The sequence below is a fragment of the Peromyscus leucopus genome, chromosome 16_21 (genome assembly GCF_004664715.2).
Source record: "Peromyscus leucopus breed LL Stock chromosome 16_21, UCI_PerLeu_2.1, whole genome shotgun sequence".
Classification (NCBI taxonomy): domain Eukaryota; kingdom Metazoa; phylum Chordata; class Mammalia; order Rodentia; family Cricetidae; genus Peromyscus; species Peromyscus leucopus.
Window position 1 is genome coordinate 72,825,840 of NC_051084.1, and position 21,924 is coordinate 72,847,763.

A 21,924-nucleotide genomic window follows, 5' to 3' on the forward strand; every position below is an offset into this window, starting at 1 on the left:
GAATGGACTGAGACTGAACAGAGGGCCTTTGAAGCCTTAAAAAATATCCTGCCCCAGCTTTGGACCTCACAGACATTACTAAGAAATTTCACTTGTATGTGGATAAGACCAGAGGCATAGCCTAGAGGGGTCCTCATGCAAACCCTGGGATCCTGGAAAAGACCAATGGCATATCTGTCCAGTCTCAGCTGGATGGCCAGCATGTATAAAGACCATAGTTGCTACTGCCCTGCCAGTAAAAACAAAGAAAAAAACTACCCTGACAAATTTAACTTTAGGGCACGAACTGTTCCAAACAGCCCTACACTGTTGAGACCCTCTTTAGAAGGGAACCTGGGAGATGGATATCTAATCCCTGGATAACCCAATACTAAGCCCTGCTTCTGGATCAACCCCTCATTTGGTTCCACAAGACATCAGCCCTCAACCCTACCAGTCTCCTGCCTTGAGGTGACTGGCATGATCCAGTCTATCAGGCATGATCTGACTGATGTCCTGTTGGTGATACCAGACTCAGATGGGAGAAATTTCAACCCAAATGGGATCAGGTATGCAAGGACAGAAGTGGTGACCCAAGATAGGTCTTTCTAGGCACACTCTTTAAGCAGGGTAGCCTCAGTTCAGAGAGTTGAGCTTTTACCTTTGACTTCAGCACTCCATTGGTAAAAACCAAGGCTATTATCACATACACTGATAACTAATATGCTTTCACCACAGCCCATGTCCATGGGGTTCTACAGGGAAAGAAGACTGCTAACCTCAGCAGGAAAAGATATCAAAAATAGAAAAGAAAGCTGTATTAGAAGCTATCTGGTTACCCAAAAGGTTGGCCATTGTCTATTGCAGAGGACTCCAAAGAGATTTCCCGGAAGGGAAACAGGACAGCTGACTTGGCCTCATGGAAAATAGCCCTAGAATCACTGGGGCCTCTCCTTGAGTCCTGGTAGGTCTGCAGGAGCCCAGTTTTCAGACTGGACCACCTGAAATATACCCAGAGGTGAGACTGCCTGGGTGAGACAAGGACTGGTCAGCAGGATAAATAAGGATGATGGACAGACCCATCCTTCCCGGGAATTTGGAAAGGCCACTGGCTATGGATCTCTACCAAGGCCCCACCTAGGGACCACAAAAGTTGCTGAACTCCTCAGACCCAGTCCTTGAAGGCTTTGCAGGAAGCTCACCAGGCTAGGGACCAGACTGTGAAGGGAATCCTGTTGTCTCTCACCTCTGAACTTGCCCAACAGTTCCAATCAGGAAACTTGGTTTGTAAAGAGGATCCCTGCCCAGCCCCCGGAACCTGTCTCAAAGGGACCCTACCCAGTCATTCTCACCACTCCAACTGCTGTCAAAGTAGCTGATGTCGTCACTTGAAGAAGGAAAAAAAAGGCCACTGAGGACAACAGATGGATTCTCAGTTGGATCTCAGACCCTGTAAAGATAAGACTGAGCAGAGTTTATAACCTGGGATGCATAATCCCCACCAGCCCCAAACCTGGACATGGGAATTCAGAAAAATCAGGCATGGGAAACTCTTTCAGGTAGACCTCTGCTCTCTTTTGTCCCCTCCAGGGGTAGAACAATATGGATCTAGGGGAAGAATGGGGACCAGTAAATCAGTTGTGAAGACTGGCTATACTAAAGGCCTCAGGGACTACAATTTTATACATGCTCTGCCAAGGACTGTTACCTGCATCATGTCCTCAAATTACCTGGCTTGCTTGTACTAATGGTTTGACTAAATGTGCCTCCTCTGATCATGGGAAAGTCACAGCTCCACTTTGTTTATACCGGTCTATGCTATCACCTAGGCATAGCCTATAATGGAGAAGACAGGGTGGTAGCACATATTGGTTGACTTGACTCAATGTTAACGAAGGTCAAACAGGCCCTAGCCAATTCTGGTCTGTATTCTAGCAAGGACAGGAATAGTTAGTGCAACTACCATAGGTATCTCAGCCTTATTTGTTGGGAACCAAAGCTTTATGGAACTCAATTCCCAGGCAGACTTAGACCTAGGCCATTTGGAGAATTTTATTCCAGACTGGAAAGCCAAACTGACTCCTTCACAGAAGCAGTTTTACAGAACTGAAGGAAACTAGACCTCTGTTTTATGAAACAGGGAAGCTGACTCTACATGGCTTTGGGAGAAATTTGCTGTTTTATGCCAACCAATTAGTGGTAATTAGGGAAAACCTTGTCATGACACAGAAAGAAAGGAGACACAGATCAGGTCATTGGTATCAGTTTCTGTTTACCTGGTCCCAATGGCTGACCACCTTACTGTCAGCATTAGCTAGACCATTGATTCTTATTCTGATCAGACTAGTTGTGGGACCCTGCATCCTCAACTGCATGACCAACTAAGTAAGCTACTGGTCATTAGGACCATGTATTCCCCCTAGAACAGGACATATCACTAATTTGACTCAGGCCCATAGAACCAGTGGGGAATGTGACAGAGTAAGACAGTGCAGAAGTTCCTCCATCTTGTATCCCTGTTGAGACCATTTTAGATTTAACTTGATGGAGAATGCCATAGAAAATTCAACTCTATTCTAGGAATCTGAGGCCAGGATGCCCCAGCTAGCTTAGCTTAGCTTCTGTCAAACTGCCCACTGTGCAGACCTCCCCCACCAGCTGAATGCTTACCTTAGCTTCTGTCAAACTGCTTGCTTGTGCAACCCCTCCCTACCCCTCCACCCTCCATCTCCACATGAAGCTGCAGAGCAAAATACCAGAATGTGATTTTTGCCTGTGAAAGCCCCTTACAATAAATGCTTGGGTTACACTTAGGTTCTGAATACATGAGTATAGTGCCAGCCAGTTGAAATAAAGACTTTCAATTGGCTCTAAATTGTATCTGAGTGGCCATCTCTGGTGAACTCCCCATAAGCTATTACCTAGAGTATTCGGTCATCTCTGATCAAGCTGAGTAGGTTTTAATAGTATGAAACTCCTAAACTACACCACATATATCTTCAAATTTTATTTTAAGCCAGCTTTACGGCATCTGAAGTAGAATAGTTGAAGATTACTGAGATTTTCAACACGATTAAAACTTTGACAAGTCCTTTGTAATCGCTTATTCAGTGTTAAGTACCCTTACTGCAGGAAAGTTGTTGAGTTCCAAAAATAAGTCCTCTGCCACAGTTCCCTATAGTTGTAAGGTCCCACAGTCTCAAATTTTCTTGGTTGCTTCTAAAGGTGACCTAAAAATAGGACGCCACATTGCTTAGTTTCCGGGCCTGCTCTTCTCGCTGCTGTTTTGAGTGTAATAAGGAACTCTGCTTTCACAGAGATGGCCATAGAGGGAGGGGAGGAGCCATCAAGGGGAGAAAAGCAGCAGCATTTCCCATTGACCAAATCTTACAGCAGGACCAGCTGCTGAGGACTACCGTCTAGAATCCCTAAAATGCTTCTCTGAGATGAGGTTTCCTCCCAAACATAGCTGGCAAACTGTAATCTAGGCTTTCCTGACATTATGTATAATATGTGTCTCTGTGTGTAATGGATTCTTTTGAGCAATTCCTCACCACCCATCAAAGGCTTGAGTTTTCCATCTGTAGACAGTACATTTGCTGGTGGAAAAACAATAAACTTAAAAAGTTAAAACTATAAACATGCGTTTTTGAATGCTCATGCAAAATATTCAATCTGCATAGCAAAGAAATGATAGGTAATTCTGCATTGCATTTAGAGTTAAAGACATCTGTCCAATATGGCTGTAGCTGTAGGCCAATCCCACAAAAGTGCAAAATATTGTCTCCTGATGACAGAAGTTGAAAATACCATCACACAATTAAGCTCTATGGTAGCTATATTTTACATTTTTAACTGGTCTGCAGCAAGCTTTTCTAGTTGGGTCTCTAGCCTGTGTTCCCAAGGCAAGTCTTTTTGTCTTCTATGCACCTCCATTAAGGCGGCGTGCTAGGAATGTGCCTCCCCCACCCATATAAAACTCTTAGATACCGGTTCACTGGGTCTTTAACAGTAGAACAAATGCCTGAATAACTGGGATCGTCAGGTCATGAAAGCTGTTTATAAATTTAAGCAATAGAAGCAATTCAGGAAGTTGGAAGTTTTATAACCCTTAATTGGTTCCTTTTTACAGAAAACAAAGTTACCAAAACTACATTAAGAGTATAATCACATGTATTGTCTTCCCTCAGAATCAAGAGGATAGAGACACACTCTCGTTGATCTTGAGTGAAATATTTATTGTATGAAGAAAGCAAGCTGCACCGATAAGAGCCAGCCAGGCCAGCTCTTTGCAGTTCTGCCCTCTCTGCCCTTGTACAATTTGCCTGCAAAAATTGGCATTGCCGCTTTCCACAGTAAATCTGGCTGGGCATCGAGGAGAAGGGCAACTGAAAATACAAGACCTTTTCCTCTGTGTTTGTCAGTACTATCTGCCTGTTAGGACGGCTCACTGTGTGTCAAACCCGCCCAGCACTGACCAGCTTGGTAAGAGAGTTTAACTTCGCTCTTCTCGTCCTCCAAAATGGACTTTGTTATCGCTCATCGCTTTGCTTACTGTGTGTCTGTTTTGAGCACGATGAAATCTACCTAGGGTTACATCCACAGTTAGATCAAAGCAGTGTTTGGTAGGCAAGGCGCTCAGTGATAGCAGCCCAACAGGAAGGTGGGAACAATCCTCAGAACTGCAGAGCTGCAGGCCCGAGCTCTGGTCTCAGGGACAGGTTCTGAAAGTCAGGCAGGCCTAAAGTTCTGTAATGTGTCTCGGGTCCATGCAGCACGCAGCTACAGCTGTGGATCAAGTTCAGGTGTATTATGCTGTCATTAACAGGGCTTCCCTGATGAGACTGCACTGCCCAGGGCCAGTAAAGAGCACAGAGATGAACCACTCAGGGAACAGCGCCTGCTGTATTACACATGCGCAACCACCTATCTACTGGAAGCCTATAGACTGTGATTGGTTAGCACTTTACCTCGGATTGGACGGTGAGTGCTCATACCACCAGACTCTCTGTGCGGAGGAAGAAGCTCATAAAAGGAGACAGGGAAGCCTGCCGGTGGTGGTGCACGCCTTTAACCCCAGTACTCGGATGGCGGAGGCAGGCGGATCTCTGTGAGTTCGAGGCCAGCCTGGGCTACAGAGCAAGATCCAGAACAGGCACCAAAACTACACAGAGAAACCCTGTCTGGAAAAACCAAAAAGAAAGAAAAAAAAAAAGGAGACATGGAGAGTACAGTGCAGACTCGTCGACGGCCATACCGGCTTTTCACGCTACTTCAGAATTCCGTGTTCTGATTTCTGGAGACATTCAGGAACATGGTGTGCCAGACTTCTTATTTAGAAGCATGTAGGTTGGCCATTGGATCATGCCTACATTTTCTGCTACAGTGTTATCATGATTTTAGGCTAATCCTACATTTAGGATAGCTGGATTAAAAAAAAAAAATCCTGTTGAAGGAGACCCCCTGAACAGTGGGGGCTTCCTCCTGGACCCAAATTAGACACAAACCACACCCAAACACCGGTTTTCACAGAGAGATCCTTATTAAGTGGGGAAGAAAAGTTAAAGTGGCTGCTTTTTGACTCTGACAGAAAAACAGCAGCAAATGACCTTGCAGGTGTGATTTAAGAGAAGAAGGGGGGTCTGTGCTAGAACGGGCTGGGATGAGGTGGTAAAGGAGATGGGGAGCGAGGGAGAGGGGAAGGGGACAAGGGAGGGGGAGGGGGGTTTGTCCCAGAAGGACAAAGGACTGCCTCTGAATTGAGGGGGGACCGATGTGGCCCGTAAGCAGATGACAGTGTATAAAGGTAAAATGGGAACCCCTGTGTTAGGGTGAGGTGTTAATTGGGCATGTTAATTAGGTGAGCCAAAGGGGGCTTCTGATTACTGGACTTTAGTTCTTTGATAGCTGGACCTTGGTGGCCAACCTCAGGAGGAGGAAGTGGCCAAATAAGGGAAGAGACCTTGGGGGCTGGCTTTAGGGATACAAATCAAACCGTTTAGCAAGACAGAGGGAATGAGAAGGGCAAGGCCTGCCAGAGCCACATGTTCAAGTGGCTAGTGTCCTGCCACCTGTCACACCCAATGAGACTGGGGAACTTCTGATTCTTTCCTGCCAAGCCTGCCTAGGACTGCCACTTGTCCATAGACAAGTATGACTCATGAGCAGGCTGATAGATGGATTGAGTGAAATCTGAAATAATGTAACTGCTGAGACCTACTTGAAAAAATGTAAAGTTGTACTACTTAGGTTTTTTGAAAGGGCTGACCTAATATTGCTGCTCCTCCTGTCTTGGAAATAACCAGTATTTCTTCTATCCTTAACAATTAAATTAGCATATAAATTAAAGACCTAGACAGTCCTGGACACATGTCTGTGATATTTTTATGTATATATTGTGTTTTTAAATTTCACCTGTAATTCACACAAATGTGTACAAAAATACACCTTTAAAGAATAATAAACTAAACTATCCAAGGTCACATAAGAACTAGCCAATAATTAGAAAACCACGAGCATAATGTGATTGCTCCTCTTCCATCAAAAGATAGCTTCCCGGGGCGCTGGAGAGACGGCTCAATGGTTAAGAGCACTGACTGCTCCTTCCTGAGGACCGAGGCTTGGTCCCTAGCACCCCCACAGCTGCTGACAGCCATCTGGAATCTAAGTTACGGGAATCCAAGGCCTTCATCCGGCCTCTGGGCACTGTGCACACAATGTGTATAAATATACATGAAGGCAAAATACCCATAAACATAAATTTGAAAAAAAACCTACAAAGTGCTTAATTTTCTGCTGATAATTTGTTTCTTTTCATATGACTTTGCACTTTAAATGACTTTGTGCTGACTTCATCTTTCTTATTTGTATATTGAACTTGCTGATATTGTTTAGAAAAAATATTTTCCCTTTTTTAAGTAGTTGAATAGTTATGGTTCATCCTTCCTCAGCACAATGGGCTTTCTTGATTTTATTTTTAATGTTTGAACATTCTAGATTGCTGTTTGGATGCAGCTCCAATGGACATTTTAATGATATTTATTTAGTGTAGTGAATGACATTTATTTAGCATTTGTGTGTACATGTTTAGGATAGTGTGTCCCATGGCATGTGTGGACATACATTATTTTCAGAAACATCTCTTTGGTCTTTTACTCATTTTTTGATTAGGTTATCTTTTATACATGTATTCTAGATATTATATCCTATAGATACAATTTGGAACATTTCCCTTTATTTCTGGAGTTTTCTCTCTTTTGTGATAATATATATGCAAGTGTATTACATATTGGTATAATAATACATTGGTACCAATTGTTGGTAATAATTATTGGTATAATAAACTCATTGATTTTTTGAATGTGCGTGTATGTGAGTGCACTCCCCCATGTGGATGTGCACACCGGAGGGTGACAGGATGTCACTTGCTAAAGACAGTCTCTCCTGCAGACTCCCCTTGCCATTTGGACTAGACTGTCTGGACAGTGAGCTCCAGAAAGCTTCCTGCCTCTGACTGTGCTCCCACCCCAGTGTTCGCATGCCTGGCATTTACCTGGCACTAGGCATCTGCATGCAGATCCCATGATTGCACAACAGGCACCCATTACCCACGGAGCTGTTTCCTCAGCCTGAATGCATTGCTTTTGTCTAAAAAGACAACCCTCCTAGGTAGTCAAAAGTTTTTCTGGTCCCACCCAGCCCCATGGTCCCATAGCCATTTATAAATAATCATTCAGAGGCTTAATATTATTTATAAATTGTATGGCCTTTAGCAGGCCTCTTGCTAGCTAGCTCTTATTATCTTAAATTAACCCATAATTATTAATCTATATATCACCATGTGTTCCGTGGCTTTACCTGTGTCCCATTACATGTTGTTCCTTTGGCGGCTAACTCATGTCTCTTCAGATTCTGCCTTTCTCTTTCCTGTCTCTCTCCTTGGAGTTTTTTGCCTGTCTATAAGCTGCCTTGCCATAGGCCAAAGCACCTTATTTATTAACCAATGGGAACAACATATATCCATAACATACAGAAAGACATCCCCCAGCATTTCCCCTTTTCTATCTAATCAAAAAGGAAGGTTTTAGCTTTAATATAGTAAAATTATATATATATACATATATATATATATGTATATATATATATCAAACAGTTATCAAGTAAGAATTACAGTTACAACATCTAGTCTATTAGTATTTGCCAAATTAAAGAAAGTATTTTATCTTTTATCCTATATTTGTGAGTCTAAAGTTTTATATCTGATTTATTTTTTATCATAACAAAGGAAAATTATAATTATCTAGTCTTTAACTATATCAAAGACCCCAGAAGGATATACTATTACCTAAGTAAACAGAAAGAGCACTGTAAGCAACTTCCAAAAATCTAGAAGGATAGAGACATCTGCCTGCCTGGACAGTCACCCAAAGTTTCTCTGTAATGTTGGGGCATCCTTCTTCAGCCTATAGGCTGAGAGTTTCTCCTTGTGTCCTGCAGAACATCTGGCAGTCTCCTCTGGGAAGCAGGAGCCTGAAGGACCATCTTATCTTGTTTTGGCAAAATTTAATGGTCATTTTTTTATGGATCCTACACATCCAGTCGATACAACATTTTTTCAAGCAGTCCAGGCAAGAACAGTTTCTTGCCCAAATGACTAACTTTTGCTATAAAGAAAGCAAACTCCATATGGAGTCTCTTTGATGCCCATCATCCTCTTTGAAGTAAATTGGTGCTGCCAGGAGAAGACATGTCTCACTGTTCAGAAAGTCTAAGTTTTTAAAACATTTTAAATGCCATATTCTGTAGGTCTTTGAAGTGTTTGAAGATTACCTACCTAATCAAAATATAACTATGTATACCTAGAAAACTTAACTAACATTACTATAAGTTTGATTATCATAGATGATTATTAATCTGTATTTCTTAATGATACATTACAATTTTAAATGAGTTGCATAAACATAATACTGCAAACAAGAGTAAAAATATACATACAGTATAATGAAATTAACTTTAAATTTGTATCAATAAACTAAAATCCATAGTAATGTAAAACCAGTTACTCTGAATCTGATAGAAGAGAAAGTAGGAAGTAGTCTTGAATGCATTGGCACTGGAGATCACTTTCTAAATATAACACCAATAGCACAGACACTGAGAACAATAATTAATAAATGGGACCTCTCAAAACTGAGAAGCTTTTGCAGGGTAAAGGACACAGTCAATAAGACAAAACGACAGCCTACAGAATGGGAAAAGATCTTCACCAACTACACATCTGACAGAGGGATGATCTCCAGAATATATAAAGAACTCAAGAAACTAGACATGAAAATACCTAACAGTCCAATTAAAAAATTGGCTCTAGAGCTAAACAGAGAATTCTCAACAGAAGAATCTCAAATGACTGAAAGACATTTAAGGAATTGCTCAACATCCTTAGTCATCAGGGAAATGCAAATTAAAGTGACTCTGAGATACCATCTTATACCTGTCAGAATGGCTAAGATCAAAAACACTGAAGACAGCTTATGTTGGAGAGGATGTGGAGCAAGGGGAACACTCCTCCACTGTTGGTGGGAATGCAAACTGGTACAGTCACTTTGGTATTCGATATGGCACTTTTTCAGAAAATTGGGAATCAATGTCCTCAAGACCCAGCTATACCACTCTTGGGCATATACCCAAGGAATGCTCAATCATACCACAAGGACACATGCTCAACTATGTTCATAGCAGCACTATTTGTAATAGCCAGAACCTGGAAACAACCTAGGTGCCCTTCAACTGAAGAATGGATTAAGAAAATGTGGTACATAAACACAATGGAGTACTACTCAGCAGAGAAAAACAATGACATCATGAGGTTTGTAGGCAAATGGGTGGAACTAGATAATATCATCCTGAGTGAGGTAACCCAGACTCAGAAAGACAAACATGGTATGTACTTACTTATAAGTGGATACTAGATGTAAAGCAAAGGATAACCAGACTCCAACTCACAGCTCCAGGGAGGCTAGCTAGTAAAAAGGACCCTAGGAAAGACACAGGGACCACCCAGTGATGAAGAAATGGATGAGATCTATATGAGCAAACTGGGGATGAGGGGAGGTAATGGAGGGCGAGGGTTGGGGGAAAGAGAGCTTAAGGGAGTGGGAGGTCATAGCTGGATCAGGAACAGAGTGGGAGAACAAAGAAAGAGATACCATGATAAATGAAGAGCCCATGGGAACAGGAAGAATCAGAGTGCTAGAGAGGTCCCCAGGAATCTACAAAGATACCTCCACTGTAGATTACTGGCAATGGTCGAGAGAAAGCCTGAGCTGACCCATTCTGGTGACTGGATGGCCGAACACCCTAACTGTCGTGATAGAACCCTCATCCAGTGACTGATGGAAGCAGATGCAGAGATCAATGGCCAGGCCCCAGGTGGAGCTCCAGGAGTCCAATCGACAAGAGAGAGGAAGGAATCATATGAGCAAGAGATATTGAGACCATGATTGGAAAAAGCACAGGGACAAATAGCCAAACTAGTGGAAACACATGAACTATGAACCAATAGCTGAGGAGCCCCCATGGAACTGTACTAGGCCCTCTGGATAAGTGAGACAGTTGTTTAGCTTAAACTATTTAGGAGGCCCCCAGGCAGTGAGACCAGGACCTGTCCTTAGTGAGTGAGCTGGCTTTTTGGAACCTAGTGCCTATGCTGAGACACTTTGCTCAGCCTTGGTACAGAGAGGAGGGGATTGGACCTGCCTTAACTGAAGGTACCAGGCTCTGCTAACCCCCCAGGGGAGACCTTGCCTTGGAGGAGGTGGGAATGGAGGGTGGGTTGGGGGGGAAGGCTGGGGGGTGGGAGGAGGGAGGACAAGGGAATCCATTATTGATATGTAAAATGAATAGAAAATCTCTAATAAAAAGAAAAAAATTCAAACAAGTTGTTGCTCTTTAAAAATAGATTCAATAATCTACCCTTGTATCCTGTCGTATCTATAATATCCTCTTTTTTTTTCTTTATAAAGAGATTGCATTCATAATCAACCCATTTTAAATAAAAATAAATATTTATAAACAATATTTTGGGAATTTGGGCATAGCTTCTTCTACTACTTTCTGCTGATTGAGGGTACTGGCAATTTTATGGGGATCCTGAGAAAATTAAGAATTATGTTTAAGTCCCAACTGAGTAGCCTGTGAGGATGGATTGTCTCAGCCAGTTACTTTGAAGCTGATTTTGGATGTTGGATCATCTGAGCCTCTCAAGGGTTCTTCCTTGATCAAACCATTTTAGCTTGGAAGCAATCCATAGGTTCTTATCTTCTGTGGAAACAAAAGCAGAATGTCTTTTCCAAATCAACATGTCCTTAGACATAAATTTTGAAGTCAAGCAAGGTACCTTTAAAATATACATATTGGTTTAACTGAGAAGCCTTTACTGTCAAAGTCTTTCTGTAGTTAAAAATCCCAAAGACAATATAATCCAGACTCTCTGTGTGATTTTCATCTTTATGTGGTTTATTTTTTTATATTATTTTATTGTCTCTTTACAGACTTTATTTTTAAAAATTATCTATTTCTTTATATAACTCCTTTCCCCCTCTCTCTCAAAGCCTACATACATTTTTTATATATTATAAGTGGTTTAGGGTTTATCCCACTTGAATCTGTCTCATTGTGAATCTCTAATCCTTCTCTGACCGGGAGAGACTTTAAACTGCTAAACTTCATGGCCAGGACAAAAAGTGGCAGCCCTGGCTGCTGACTCCACCCACCTCAGTTTCCCAACGTGGTGGAGGTACCCAGGAGAGCCATGCTTACCTTGCCAACTCTGGGGTCCGTGCTGCCTCCAGGTAACATGCAGCTGGCCCAGAAACATTTTTTTCTGTATGAGTAAGGCTAAATCCACCATGCAGTGCACTGCAGTTTCAAGACATCTCTGTGTGCCAAGGTGGGAATCCGCCATGCATCCTACAGGTCAAGCCTGAATGTTGCAAACTCACCATACCGTACGTAGCTCAAGCCCATACTACAGCTTGCCAGAGAGACCGAACTAGGAAGCTGCTTTTAGCTCCATTTTAAAATCCTTTTTCAAAGCTTTCTCAGGTTTTGGGTGGAAATTCTTGCTACCATGTTTGGGCGCCAAATGTAGTGGGAAGTTTCTCGGGTCCAGCCCTAGCTCAGCAGCCTGCTTCTGAGCTCCAACAAAGCTTGCCTTATTTGAGCTACCTGATCTTTCTTCTGGGCAAGTGGCATTTTGGGATGGTTCTACCTCTGTAAATTTCTTTTGGGCTTCTCTCTGACTGGATTTCCTTGTATATGAGCATGAGCTTTCCTATACATCTCTATCACATGTGGACTCACACTGTTCTTCAAATACTAAGACTTTTTTCTTATAAGCATTTTCATCTGCCATTAGGTAATGTATATAATCTGCAAGCTTCTGACCCATAGGGTACTTGTAATGAACTTCTGCATTATACTCCTTGCTTTCAGAATTATAACTCTGGCTCCTTAGGCACTGTAAGGAATAGAAAAGCCTCCAACTATGACTTTCTTCAGCCCCACAAACTTCACTGGCAGCTGCATAATAGCTATGTCGAGGCTTGCTCTAATATAACAGGTAGAGGCACCAAATTGGCCATCAATGCTTTCCACGTTTCGTCCATCTGTAGTTACCTCCACTTGGCCTCTGTAGATCTTCTCCATGCCACACTACAGAGAAGACAGAGAGTCAGCCATGGGTCAGATGTAAACTGGTGCATAGCTCTTGGTTCATCTGCAGAAGCTGCACTAGCTTGCTTATAGAGGCGTAAGCAATCTATTAGTTACTGCCCTCCTGTGTGTTGGGTGTGTTGTACGTATTTTTGTCCTGGATCACCATAGTAATCAGTTTCATCCTCAACATCACTAAGTAGCACGTGAAGCAGGCTTTATTCTTGACCACTTTACCAGGCCCAGTTTCTGCACCTGCTTGCTTACAGGTCTGCAGCACTTAGTTCTTAGTCATAACTTTCCATTTCACACCTAGGAATTAAATGGTTAGGTTCTATGACAGATCATTTTAACTTTAAAAACACATTTACAAGTTGTTTTCTGGAAATCTCTTGTCATCTTTGGCTACTACACAAAGTAGCACAAAGAACACTTGAAGGCACCTATAAAATCATGGATCTGGGCCAGCAGGATGGCTCCGTAGGAAAAGGCCAGTAAGTGCCACTAAGCCCAGTTCCATTTGGTGGAAGGAAACACTGAGTAACCAGCAAGTTCTCCTCTGGCCAAATGCACACCAAGGCAGGTGCGCACAGGCTGTACACAGAGGCAGGTGCACCCAGAGTGCACACAGAGGCAGGTGCACCCAGATTGCACACAGAGGCAGGTGAGCTCAGCCTGCACACAGAGGCAGGTGCACCCAGAGTGCACACAGAGGCAGGTGCACCCAGGCCGCACATCCAGGCGGTTGCACCTGGGCATGCACATCGACGTGAACTCACACATAAGAAACTAGCTAAAAGTGTAAGTTTCACAACCTTGAGCCTCTACTTCACCTGTGCCTTTAATTTCCTGGAGAAAAAGATGAGTGATTTTGTTCCTTGTCCTAAAACAGTCCTCTGCACAGGGGAGATGGTTACTCAGCTGGGGATGTTGAGTTTACCAGCAAGCACATGATGATGGCATAACAAATAAATGAAGAGTGGTACTAATGTAAAGCTGAGAGAAATAGAATCGGTTAAAAATGCTGTCTTAATAAAGTCATTTATACTGAAAGATCTTCAAATATAGAGGTGGAACATAGAGGAAAATAAAATCATCTGTGATCATACTCTTAAAAACTGTTTTATGGGCCAGGCGGTGGTGGCGCACACCTTTAATCCCAGCACTCGGGAGGCAGAGCAGGTGGATCTCTGTGAGTTCTAGGCCAGCCTGGTCTTCCAGAACAGCCAGGGCTACACAGAGAGACCCTGTCTCAAATAAAATAAAATAAAATGTTTTATTTTGCCACCAATGTGTAAGGAATGGATACAATAGGGTTCCAATACAATTCTTATTTATGAAAGCCCACCAGGTTGGTTTGGCTTAGGGACTTTGGTTTGCAGGCTGCCCTAAGGAGATAGGGGTTTGCACAGGTTAACATGGAGAACTCATCATATATACTAAGGGAAAAGGCGTGTATTAGTGTGGCAGGGATAGTGAGCTGCCACTTGGTAAAATGAATATTCATATGCACATGTCCCAACAGAGAGGAGCCTGGAGGGCTGTTCAGCAAACACCACTAGACTGCAGGTCTGCAGAGGGCTTTTTTCTCTATGTTTTCATGTAATGTTCTGCAGACTTAAAGCATCTAGCCTTGTGAGTCTTTCAAACTGAGAGCAAGCCTGGCCTTGTTCTAGCTCCTTCTCTCTGTATCTTCCATCTGCCTCTGTCTCCTGTCTATTGTGTGTCCCCAACAAGGCATCTGCTCTTTCTTTATTCAACAGCACATGAAATACAGTATGGAGAGAGGAATACAGAACCATCCTCAAGAAACTTTTACCAAAGTTTTACAAAGTGAAAAAACCCTGTGAAGTGTCAGTACCCCTTACAGACGCAGAACAGCACTCAAAACCATAAACAGGCAGGATCAACCTAAACTCCTATGTTGCTTCCAGGTTGCTTTCAATCTTGCGGCTTCCAGTGAGTGACATGCTTGACTACCGTATTACACACATAGATTATTCTGAGTCGAGGTATAAAAGGGTCGCAAAAGAGAGACAGAAATTTATTTTATGATTGAAACTATGGGTTCAGTGTACCTTGTAAAAATTGGACACATGGGGAGTCCAAGGTTCAGTAAGGTTGGTTATATTGTTTCCTTAAAGACAAGTTAACCTTAAGTAAGCTAAGTTCACAGCAGGGCGACAGGTTGGGTCCAGAGTTTTCAGTGGTCCCAAAGCATACAATCAGCTTGGTTTCAAGGTCGGGCAAAAGTTCAGCTCTTCCTTCCTTCCTTCCTTCCTTCCTTCCTTCCTTCCTTCCTTCCTTCCTTCCTCCCTCCCTCCCTCCCTCCCTCCCTCCCTTCCTTCCTTTCCTTTCTGTCTGTCTTTTTAACATTTTATTGATTCTTTGTGGATTTCACATCATGCACCCTGACTCCACTCATCTCCTGTCCTCTCACTTCTGCCCTCTGCTCTTGCAACCTCACCGCCCCCAACAAACAAAATTTAAAAGTATAGGAGAGAGAGAGAACAGAAAAGAGAAAAGAAAGAAAAATCTTGGCATGGAAGCTGTAATGTGGCCCAGTGAGTCACACAATTTAGTCAACACATCTTTACTTGTAAGAGTTCAATGCAATGGATCCTTGGTCTGGCTCAAGGACTCTGGCTTCTGCTACCCTATCGATACTGGGCCCTCCTGGGTATCCTGTTGTTGCCCTGTGTTGTGGAGAGCCTGTAGCTTTGGATCTGCAGGTCCAGCCCCTTCACATGCTCCAGAAGTTCAAAGATGAGGTGGATGTTAGGGTGGGCTAACTCATAGCCCTGGTTCTGGGCCTGGATGGTAGCTGGGTTGGTCAGCCTGCCAGCTTTCCCTCATCATCACCACCAGGGTGAGCTCTAGAGCACTGTCCTGGCCAGCTCACCCAGTGCAGCAGGCAGCAAGGGGCAGGGCCAGCTCTCTTGCTCTCAGCCTCAGGTCTACCTCGCCCACACTCACACCACCAGGGCCTACTTGTTCCCCAACTGCAGCCTCCTGAAGCTGAGTCATGGCTTGTTGTCTGCCCTGTTCTGGCATATTTTCTGGCTGAAGGAACAGTGATTTCTTCAGAAAATCCTTAGCTTCCTTTACTGGGGGGAGGAAGAAGGCAGGGCAATGTTTCCATAGTGCAGAAAAGAAAACTTAGAACTTAGGGAGCCTTACATGGTGGTCAGGATCAGAAATGCATCAGCTCTAAAACAGACCATTTTAATGCCAAGGTCACAAGATTCCTTCCACTCTGGAGCAAAAAGCAAATCGTACCTATAAGATAGGAGGGAAATGAGGGCTGGAAGATGGCCCCATTGGTAAAGTGCCTGCTGCCCTAGGATCTGCAAGTGTCTCTTAGTAGTCCTTACTTTTACACGTGTGTCATGAAGAAGGAGGTCTATGAATCTGGTCAGTTTCAGGGATGTCCTGAAGCTACTTTGTTTACTTTCTGAGCTTAATTAGCTTCCCACAGAATGGAATGTTTCACCTCCCCTTGGACTCTGTTGTCTCACTTCCCTTTTAACATCTGTATTAAAAATATCCTGCTGTTTCATCCCCACTTTAACATCCTGTTTCTTAGTGAGCTTCCCTCAAAGATGGAGCACAATGCAGAAGACATGTAATCATATTAACTTTAGCTAAAGCTGAACATGAACTTCTCATGCTAGAGCTGCCCATGAACATCTCAAGAGATCCATTGCATACTGCATGCTGCTTAGGAAATAAGGCAGGAACAGCTGTTAAGAGCACAACTCCTCTGTGCTTAGAATGTGAACCCAAAGGAAGGATTATCCCCAAATGGTAATTATGCTTATTTCTTGATAGCAGTATTTCAGGGAGGTTTTTTGTTCCTTCTTTTCTGAATTGTTTGCATTTTTCTACAATGAAAATATAAAAATGGAAGAAAAACTCTTAGTGCTTGCTCTTAAAAAGATGCCATCAGGCGGTGTTTGCCTGCTATCCGCAGTCCCACAGCACGGGGAGGGAGGTGGGGGGGGGTAGGGGGCTTCCCTGGTTCTTCGTAAATGCTTCCACGATAGTGACTCATTTGTACATTGTTATCTGCCCAGCATGTGGAATCTACCACAAAGAAAGTGTTGGGCACGCTTTGCGAACAGAATGCCAAGTGTCCTGTAGACTCAACAGACACCAGAGGCTTCAGAAATGACATGAACGTGGGTTCAGCTGAAAGCGTTTCAGCTCTTGCATGGCTAGAGTTCCCATGGCTCAGGAGCCCAGGGATCCCTGATAAATAAAGTTTAGTGCAACCTGTCTGGGGATCCTGGGTCGCTGGCACCTAGTCTTGGGTCACACTTTCAGCACTTCGCACAAAAAAGGTGTTTCCAGAGAAGAGTTTTAGAGAAAGGTCAATGAAACAGCAATCTTGATAATACAGCAGTCTAGGATTGAGGGGCTTTAGAGGTTTATTTATTTCTAGTTTATGTGTATGAGTATTTACCTTCGGAGGCTAGAGGGGAGGGTGTTGGGTCCTCTAGAACTGGAGTTACAGGTGGTTATGAACGGCTCCATGTAGGTGCTGGGAACTGAGCCCTGGTTCCCTGAAAGAGCAATAAGTACTCTCATTATTATTATCATTATAAAGAATTTTTTATTCATTTTACATACCAATCACAGATCCCCCTCTTCCCAACTCCAACCCCTCCAGCCTCCCTCTACCCAACCCACCACCCATTATCTCCTACGAGAAGGTAAAGCTTCCCATGGGGAGTCAGCAGAACCTGGTACACTCAGCTGAGGCAGGTGCAAGCCCCTCCCCCTGCACCAAGGCTGTGCAAGGTATCCCACCATAGGCACTGGGCTCCAGAAAAACAGCTCATGCACCAGGGATGGATCCTGATCCTGCTGCCAGGGGGCCTCTCAAGCAGCTCAAGCTACACAACTGTCTCACTATGCAGAGGGCCTAGTCCAGTCCCATGAAGATGCCACTGGTGTTGGTCTAAATTTTATGAGTTCCCACTAGTTTGGTTTGGTTGTCTCTGTAGATTTCCCCATCATGATCTTAACACCCCACCCCACCCCCACGCCCCCTCATAGAATCCCTCTTCCCTCTCTTCAACTGGACTCCTGGAGCTCAGCCTGGTGCTTGGTTGTGGATCTCTGCATCTGCTTCCATCAGTTACTGGATGAAGGCTCTATGATGACAGGTAGGGTATTCACTGATCTGATTACTGGGGTAGGTCAGTTCAAGTACTCTCTCCACTATTGCTAGTAGTCTAAGCTGGGGTCATCCTTGTGGATTCCTGGGAACTTCCCTAGCACCCAGTTTCTCCCTATCCCCATGATGTCTCCCTCTATCATGGTATCTCTTCCATTGCTCTCCCACTCCATTCCTGTTACAGCTGGGCCATCCCGTTCCCTTATGTTCTCATCCCCAACCCCTTACCCTCCATTGCTCACCCATCCCCAGTTTACTCATGGAGATCTCATCTATTTCCCCTTCCCAGGGCAATCCTTGTGTCCCTCTTAGGGTCCTCCTTGTTAGCTAGCTTCTCTGGAGCTATAGGTTGTAGCCTGGTTATTCTTTGCTTTACATCTAGTACTCTGAACTAGTGACTTCCAGCTCCTAGCTTTTGGGTTTCGAGCACAGTAGCCACACTAGTGGGTGTCCCTGCAGTGTACCCTCCCTGTCTCAAAGGGCACTCTACCGCTGAGCTCGGCCTCAGTCTTTCTTTTTTAATTTTTCTTTCCAAAAAGGGTCTCACTACGTTGCCCAGACTAGCCTCGGACTCACTCATTCTGCACTAAGCAGACCTTCAAGTTAGGATCCCCCTGCCTCAGACTCCCAGGTACCCTGGATTACAGTCTGTTCCATCAGAGACAGCAGCCTTTCACAGTCAGTATCTAGTCCATTTGCCCAATGTGTCCGGTAGCCGGGTGGTTCAAACTCCTGGGAAAGCACGCACAAGTTTCTTCCATCCATCATCTACTTAGCTCCCGAATCATTGCATAAAAATAATTAGAACTAGCTGGCCTGAAGCCACCAAATGTAAAATCAATAACTTTAAAAATATTTACCATTTCTGTTTTTTACTAGTGTGCTTAAATCAAGCTCTGTCTAAGAGGAGGAAATTAATCACCCTTAGTTTTAGGGATAATTTCCCATCTTTATTCACTTAACATTAGACCACAATTTTACGCTATGCATTTTAATGTGCTTGGACAGTGTTTGAGTTTGCAGGTTACCACGCTGACAACCATTGCCTGACATTTGAGTTGATTCCAGTTTTTCAATAGCATTTAATTGAACAAAACATTTTTGCCTGTTGGACTCCATTCTGTCACTACAAGAAAACTTGCTGCTTCTCTCAGACTTGATTAGGTTATCTGCCGTCTTCTTGATAATAGCCATCTCACTACAGATGAGAACCTGTTGTGATTCTTGACTTTTATCTCCGCAGTGATTTACGTGCTAAGCATCTGTTGTAGAATGCAGTCCTCCAAGCAAAATGCCACAGCTTCATCAGATGTGCCTGCTTGCAAGAGGCCATGGCAATCACCACAAGCTGGTTGACTGTTCATATTCCCTCATTGATGGAAGGGGTAGGGAGGGTCGTTGAAGTTCTAGCCACTCTTTCCAGCCATTGGTGTCCAGTTCTGCCCCGACTGCACATGACTTTGGTCCTTGGAGGTGCTGGCGTATATATGTGGGGAATATTAGCCTAATGGAGCTCTGTCTAGTTCCCCGTCGTCTGTGCTGGGTGAAGACTTTCCAGTGTGGCTGCTTTGGGGTCACCCATGTGTCCCTCTTGTCCTAGTTTCCACTTGTCTCTCCAAAACAATATATTCTACTTCCCCTTCCCTGGAAGACTCCCTTATTCCTTACTAGGTACCTAACCTCTGTGGTAATTCAGACTGAAACACTCATATTGAAAGATTAAGAGCTAACATCCACATTGTAGAGAAAACATGAAATATTTGACTTTTGAGGTCTGGGTTATTTCACTCAGGATGATTATTTCTGGCTCCATCCGTTTATCTGCAAATTTCATAATTTCACTTTTAGTAGCAGCTGAATAATGTTCCATTGGGTAAACGTGCCACATTTTCATTATCTGCCAATCAGCTGATGAACATCTAGGCTGCTCCCAGTTTCTGGTTATTATAAATACAGCAGTAATAACATGGATGACCAGGTGTCTCTATACTAAGAGGTGGATTCCTTTGGTTATATGCCCAAGAGTGGAATAGCTGGATCTTGAGGTAAACTAATTCCCAGCTTCCTGAGGAAACACCTCACTGATTTCCATACTGACTGTACCAATTTGTGTAACACATGAATGTTCCTCTTTCCCAGCATCCTTGCTAGCATGAACTGTCGTCATTTGTTTTGTTAATCCTAGCCATTCTGACTCCTGTAAGATGAAATATCAAAGTGGTTTTTAATTTGTGTTTCCCTGGTGGCTGAGGATGTTGAAAATTCAGCCATTTGTGTTTCATCTTTTGGGAACACTGTACCCCATTTTTATTGGGCTATTTGTTTCCTTGATGTTCATTTTTTTAAAAGGTGTACACACCACTGCCCGGCATTGGTGGTATTTTATTTTATGTACATTGGTATTTTACCTGCATGTATGTCTGAGGATATCGGGTCTCCTAGAACTGAAGTTACAGACAGTTGTGAGCCACCATGTGGTTGCTGGGAATTGAACCTGGGTCCTCTGGAAGAGCAGTCAGAGCTCTTAACCACTGAGCTATCTCTGCAGCCTCCAATGTTCATTCTTAAAGTTCTTTATGTATTCTAGACACTAACCCTCTGTGAGATTTATATTTGGTATAGATTTTTCCCATTCCATAGACTGTTATTTTGCTTGAATGATGGTGTCCTTCGTTGTACAGCTTTTTAACTTCATGAGATGCCATTTGTTACATTTTTCTTTGTAGTAGAATATTGCTTTAAGGCGTGTTACTTTTGTTTATGTTGCGTTTGTTTAACTCTGTGGAGCTATGTTACTGTACCTGTCTAATAAAAATCTGAGCTGCCAATAGCAAGGCAGGAGAGAGGATAGGTGGGGCTGGCAGGCAGAGAGAATACATAGAAGGAGAAATCTGGGAGGAGAGATCAAGGAGCCAGAGCATCAGGAGGACTCCAGGGGCAGCCACCCTGCTCTACAGCAAGCCACCAAGTGAGAGTTAAGATTTACAGAAGTAAGAGAATGGAAAAGCCAGAGGCAGAAAGATAAACAAGTCAATTTAGAGTTAAGAAAAGCTGGCTAGAAGCTAAGGCCAGGCATTCATAATTAAGAATAGACCTCTGTGTGTGTTTATTTGGGAGCTGGGCTGCAGGTCCCCCAAAAAGAGAAAAACAGCAACAACAACAGGTCCTAATGTCTGTGCTGCCGGAGTTCTGTTCAGAAAGTCCTTTCCTATTCCAGTAAGTTCAAGCCTCGTCCTTTCTTTCTCTTCTACCAGATCAGGGGGTCTGATCTAATGTTGAAGATCTTGCTCTATCTGGAATTGAGTTTTGTGCAGGGTGACAGATGTGGATCTATTTCAGTCTTCTACAGCAGCCATCCAGTCTGCAAAGCACTGTTAGGTGAAGATTATGTTTTCTCCAGTGTGTCTTCTGGGGGTCTTTGTCAAAAATCAGGTGTCTGTAGGTATGTGGAATTATGTCTGGATTTTCATTTCTGTTCTATTGATCAACATATCTGTTTCCATGCCCATTCCAGGCTGTTTTTATTACTATAACTCTGTCATACAAGTTGAAATTTGGGATGGTGATATATAACCCAGTTCTTTTATTATTCAGTATTGTTTTAGCTATCCTGGGATTTTTGTGTTTACATAGGAAGGTGAAGACTGACTTTTCAATTTCTGTGAAGAATTGTGTTGGGATTTGGATGGTGACTGCATTGAATCTGTAGGTTATTTTTGGTAGGAGGGCCATTTTTACTATATCAGTCCTACCAATCCATGAGCATGGAAGATTTTTCCATCTTCTGGTGTCTATACAATTTTTTCACCTTTTTAGTTAAGTTACCCCAAGATTTTTTTTAAGGATCTTTTATGTATAAAATCATATCATGTGCTAATAGGTCATATCATGTGTCCCATAGTTTTGGCTATGTTGTGTTTTTATTTTTATTCAGTTACAAAAAGTTATAAATCCCTTCTTGATTTCTGTCTTGAGCCAGTTTTCATTCAGTAGTGAGCTGTTTACCTTCCATGAGTTAGCAGCTTTAATCTATGGTAGTCAGATAGGTTGTT

At 43.2% G+C, this 21,924-nt stretch overlaps 1 pseudogene; it reads right to left on the bottom strand.

Moving 5' to 3' along the window:
• Positions 1-21,924, bottom strand: part of LOC114702163 — a 36,261-nt pseudogene that overhangs the window by 4,943 nt on the left and 9,394 nt on the right.